Consider the following 6,026-nt stretch of genomic DNA (forward strand, 5'->3'; position numbering starts at 1 on the left):
GATCTTTGATATTGCCTACAACAATGCTAAATCAAGGTTTACCATTAAGCCGATGAGTGAAAGTATGTCATTTATAAAGAGCCTTCTGGGACACGAAGTGTTATTCTCAAGCCAAGGTTAGAAGGATTCAAGTGGCCCATATTAGGATTCTTGAGTTGCAAGGATTGGGTTACTTGGTGTGTTGGTTTCCTATTGCTGCTGTAAGAAATGACCACACGCACAGTGACTTAGAGCAACACATTTTCATCTACAATTCTCTCATTCCGACTCTCAAGACGGGTCTCACTGGGCTCGAATCAAGGTGTCTACAGGGCTGTGCTCTTTCCGGGACACACTGTAGGAGAGAATGTTTCCTTGCCTTTTCTACCCAAATTTCTTGGCTCATAGCTCCTTCCTCCATCTTTAAGTTAGTGCCATAGCATCTTTCCGACTCTGATTCTCTCCACCTCGACCTTCCATTTTTAAAGATCTCAGCAATGACATTGGGCCCACTTGGATAACGCAGGATAATCTCCCTATTTTAATGTCAGCTGATTAGAAACCTCAATTTCCCTTTGCCATGTAACCTAATGTATTCATAGGTTCTGGGGATTAGGATGTGGGCACGCCAACCACACTCCGGGGTTCTCATGGAGGCCTCAGGCCCTAGAGACCAGGAAGAGCCTGGAATCCTAAGTAGTAAAGCAGGCAGGGGTGGTGGCTCACACCTGTAATCCCAGCACTTTGGGAGGCCAAGGCAGGCAGATCACCTGAGGTCGGGAGTTCGAGACCACCCCGTCTCTACTAAAAATACAAAATTAGCCAGGCATGGTGGTGAATGCTACTCAGGAGGCTGAGGCAGGAGAATTGCTTGATCCCAGGAGGCAGGGGTTGTGGTGAGCCGAGATCGTGCCATTGCACTCCAGCCTGGACAACAGGAGTGAAACTCTGTCTCAAATAAAGAAAAAAGAAAAAAAAAAATGTAGCAAAGCAGAGAACTGTCCCTCTTCCCCTTTGGGGCATCTCCTTCATTTTGCTTCTCTGCAGTCCTGCCCTGTCTATTCCTCAGTCACTTTGGCAGAACACAGCCACCCCCCCTACTTTTGAGCTTGTTAGGGTCAGACCCATGAGAAGAATCATTTCTGAACCTCTGGGAGAGAATCTGATTAGCCAGGTACAGCTTGGGTCAGGTACACCCCCCGACTCCCGCATCAGTTAAGGTAGTTGAGTACAAACATGATTGCTAGGTACTCACCCCTGTGAAAGAGAGAGGAGGGGGGCAAGGGTGGTGGTTAGCTCAGAAGCTGGGCAGATACAACACCAAAGCGCTAGGTGATGAAGCCACCCTGTGCAAAGGAGGGAGAAAAGGACAAGGAGGACAAATGCCTTTCCTCTCCAAACTTCTTTAGCAAAGTCTCCTGATGGACACATTTTGACTGGGAAAACAGAAATGGAGCTGCCACTCTTTGGAATGTTCTTCTGCAGGTGGGCGGGGGGGGGGGGGCATTCTCTTCAGCTTCTGACCCTACAGCACAGGGCCAGGCACAGAGAAAGCGAGCGCGTCCGACTTGACTGCGTGTGCAGCCACACTGGCAGAGCTCTGGGCTCTTCTGCACATCCCTCTCTGTTTGCTCATTGTTTTGTTGTTTTGATTAATCCCCTGGAAAGCAGGGTGTAAACAGACTACCTAGATTCAAGTTCAAAAGCACTATAAAGCTGCCCTTTAAAACATCTTTTAATAAATGGTGGCCTTAGATTTGTTTTGTAGAGATTTTTTACCCAAGGTTTTCCTAAAAGGAAGCACATTTTTTTGAAACATGGTTCTGTGCAGGGTACAGGGCCACCTCTGGCGCCAGAAGTGGGGCTCAGTGGGGACAGGCTGTGTGCTTGTGGCTTGCCATGCCTCAGACTGCCTCTGCAAGGGCCTGAGCTCCAGGAAGGCAGCAATGGCAGATGCCACTGCACGTCCACGGAGCTCAGCTCCACCACAGAAGGCAAACCAGAGACACCACCCTAGAGCTTGTGATCTGGCCAGGAGGAATTATACAATAAATTAATTACAATTCCAATAAGCCATTTAAAAAAAAAAAGCACAGGGCATATGATGACATTTGAAGGGGAACCCGAGCCAGTCTGGGGATCGGGAGCATCTTGTCTGAGAGTGACCTTTGGGTGGAGATTCATAGGAAGGGGACGTTTAAGGCTGGGCTGGGGGAGTGCAGGGGAGAATGTTCAAAGTGGAGGTGACTGGATGGGCAAAGGCTTGAGCAAGGGCAAGCTTGAGGAGTCCAAGAACAAGAGAGGAAACCAGGGTGGGTACAGTACCAAGGGGAGCAAAGCGAGTTGGGCTGGAGTGGGTCAGGGCCAGGACATGTGGGGCCTCGCAGGCCTCATGAAGGACTATGAGAATTATGTGTTCTTCGTTTTTTTGAGACAGAGTCTCACTCTGTTCCCCAGGCTGGAGTGCAGTGGCGTGATCTCGGCTCACTGCAATCTCCGCCTCCCAGGTTCAAGCAAGTCTCTGCCTCAGCAACCTGAGTAATTGGGATTACAGGTGCCTGCCACCATGCCCGGCTAATTTTTGTATTTTTTTTTTAATTTTTGTATTTTTAGTAGAGACGGGGTTTCACCATTTTGGCCAGGTTGATCTTGAACTCCTGACCTCGTGATCCACCCACCTCGGCCTCCCAAAGTGCTGGGATTACAGGCATGAGTGAGCCACTGTGCCCGGCCAGGACTGTGAGAATATCTTTCCAAGATCCCTCTGACCCAGTGTGAGGATGGTAGGGGTGTGAGAATATAAAGGACAAAAGATGGCCAGGCGCAGTGGCTCATACCTGTAATCTCAGAGCCTTGGGAGGCTGGGGCAGGCAGATCACCTGAGTTCAGGAGTTTGAGCCAGCCTGGCCAACATGGTAAAACTCCCATCTCTACTACAAATACAAAAATTAGCTGGGTGTGGTGGTGCGTGCCTGTAATCCCAACTACTTGGGAGGCTGAGGCACAAGAATCGCTTGAACCTGGAAGGGGGAGGTTGTAGGGAGCCGAGATCATGCTATCGGACTACAGCCTGGGCAACAGAGCAAGACTCCACCTCAAAAAAAAGAAGACTCTTACCAGCTCAGACATCCAGCATAGATTCCCCTTGAGGAGCAAATGTTGAAGACAGGCCTTTTGAGAGTGGAAGAGGCAAGAAATTTCCCTTAGGTCCCACCCCATGCACCTGGAGTGCAGTCACATCTGTGGTGCACATTTGCTCACCTTCTAAGTGACTCACTCACTGTCAAGGGTAGTGATGTCTGATTTGGCAGGCCTGAAGGTTTTTCTTTAGTGTAATCATTGCTCAATTACCTTCACCATCTGTGCTGGAAATGATTGTGATGACTTTGTGTGATGAAACCCAGAGGTGCCCAGTATTCCTGGGTGTCCTTTCCCACCCTTTATTACAGCAGAAGCATCAGAGTTCAAGAGGCCAGGTTCTCACTTGCGTCAACACACTGCTGCCAGGAAGGCGAGGCGGGGCGGAAGTGAGGTGTGAGCAGGATCTGTGAAGACCACTTGGGCATTCAGGATGGTGCAGACAGCAAGTTGGAGAGGAAAGCCAGAAGATGAAACGCTCAAAGCACGGGCCAAGTTGGCAAGTGGGCTAGGATAGAGACCAGAAGCCGAGAGAGGTTAGAGGAAAAAAATGGGGCATTTCTAGGGAGATCAGATGGACAGAAGGAAGAGGTTTAGCTACAGACAGAAACAGGCAGAGTGCTAGGACTGCCTCAGCACAGTAGCAGATCTGCAGGGTATTAACCTTTTGCAAAATTAAGATGCTGGCCAATTCATTCAGCCAGCAATTCTTCCAACAAATATTTAGTGAGATGCCAGGTTATTCTGCCTTGGGGATACAAATATATACAAAACAGTCATAGTCCCTGACTTTAAAAAATTTAGTGGCAAACCATCAGGCAAACATGGAATACAAAACACAGGAATAAGAGTCAGTATAGGACTGAACGAGCAGTAAGGGAGCACAGAAGTGGGAAACCTCCCACCACTGGCAGGTCAGAAAGACTTCCAGGAAGCTACATCTAAACCAGACCTGAAAAATGAATGTGAATTAGCCATTGGATGGGGGCAGGGATGGGTTGAGGTGAAGGTCACAGTCCATTTAAAGGCGAGCAGTAGTGAAGGATGGGGCTCTAGGTAGCCAGAGCTGTACCATGAAGGGCTTGGCAAGCCATGCTAGACTCTATGTCCCATCTTGAGGGCAATCCACAACTAGACCACAAACTCCACGATAACCAGTGTCTCCCCAGCAACCACACAATGCTTGACACATCACAGCTCAATACTTGATAGGTAACGACCGAATGCAGAGGGACAGCAATGAAGTGCTGTGGAAGGATCTTCACAATTTTTAATTCCTAAAATTGAAATGTCTACTAATTATAGTCTTTGGCTTCACATTAAAAACTAAACATGCAACTGCTGGTCATGCTATCAAAGTCACTAAAAGAACTGTTCAACTGGACATGGTGGCTCATGCCTGTAATCCCAGCACTTTGGGAAGCCGAGGCAGGTGGATCACGAGGTCAGGAGTTTGAGACCAGACTGGCCAACATGGCGAAACCCCATCTCTACTAAAAATACATAAATTAGCCGGGCGTGGTGGTGCATGCCTGTAATCCCAGCTACTTGGGAGGCTGAGGCAGGAGAATTGCTTGAACCCGGGAGGCAGAGGTTGCAGCAGTGAGCCGCAATCGTGCCACTGCACTCCAGCCTGGGCAACAGAGTGAGACTCCATCTCAAAAAGAAAAAAAAAAAAAAAAGAGTTGTTCAAAATATAAGAGCAGTTCTTTGCCTGTTTTGAGGAGAGTACAAGAAAGGGCGAGTGAGACAGAAGAGTGTGGAAGGGAAACCCTGATGACTGCACCTTTTAGCCCATGGCTGGCATTCTCTTCCTCTGCTGAGAGAGATCAAATAAAAGTTGTGCAGGACAAAAATACAAAAATTAGCCAGGCATGTTGGTGCATGCCTCTAATCCCAGCTACTTGGGAGGCTGAGGTAGGAGGATCGCTTGAACCCGGGAGGCAGAGGTTGCAGCGAGCCGAGATCACACCACTGCACTCCAGCCTGGGCAACAGCTAGACTCTGTCTCAAAAAAAAAAAAAAAAAAAAAGGTTGTGCAGGACAACATTTGCTGGTTTTTGATTTATTATTAAATTCCTCATCAGGGAGCTCTTCCATCCCAGCTAATTCACTGAGTAAGGTAATCGCCCTTTGTATTTAAGATGATGTTACAGACTGTGATTAAAAGTCATGTGGCTGAAAAAGGACAGGATGATCAACCTGGCAGACAAAGCTCCACAGCTCTCTCGTGTTTCTGTGCATCTTGTGAGAGAGGCACTCAGTGTTCTTTGTTCCAGTCTATCTTCTCCAAGATGTCTGCAGGGCGAACAGCCTTAAAAAGGAGACAGCATCTGCCTCTGGAGCAGAGGGCAAGCATGCTCACTGCCCATTATCAAAGACTAGAGTTTCCCAAACTCAGCACTCCTCTCCTGTACGGCAACCAGTCATATTGCATCACGAGACATGGTAATGCACATTCACTGTATGTGAACGTAGGCATTCCTTCTGTGCCCATTATGTGCCCTTGGGACTTGGAGGCAAGAGAAACTGATGCAAATACACTGAAGTTTATACTGCTTGCTGGGCCATGGGTCATAAAATCCTTTGTCTCTGACCCAGGAGTCTCCTTTCTGCCAGCATCCATGAAAAGAGGGAGAGGCTAAGCTGTTAGCTTACAAGTAGGGTAAGATCTCAGACTCTTCACAGTGCTTGGCACACCCTTCTTAGAAATAGCTTAGTTTCACATCTCAACATTCTTGGTCATTCCCAATGAATTTACCTAACCAATGTGGATTCTTATGCTGCTGGCTATAATATAGTAACTGTTTTTAAAAGACCACAAATCTAAAAGCCTCCCTGATACACTTTCCCAACAGATTATCTTCTAAAGGCATAGTAGTCCTAAGATACAGTACTTGTGACGGGAT

The sequence above is a fragment of the Gorilla gorilla genome, chromosome 7, assembly GCF_029281585.2.
Source record: "Gorilla gorilla gorilla isolate KB3781 chromosome 7, NHGRI_mGorGor1-v2.1_pri, whole genome shotgun sequence".
NCBI classification, from domain to species: Eukaryota; Metazoa; Chordata; class Mammalia; order Primates; family Hominidae; genus Gorilla; species Gorilla gorilla.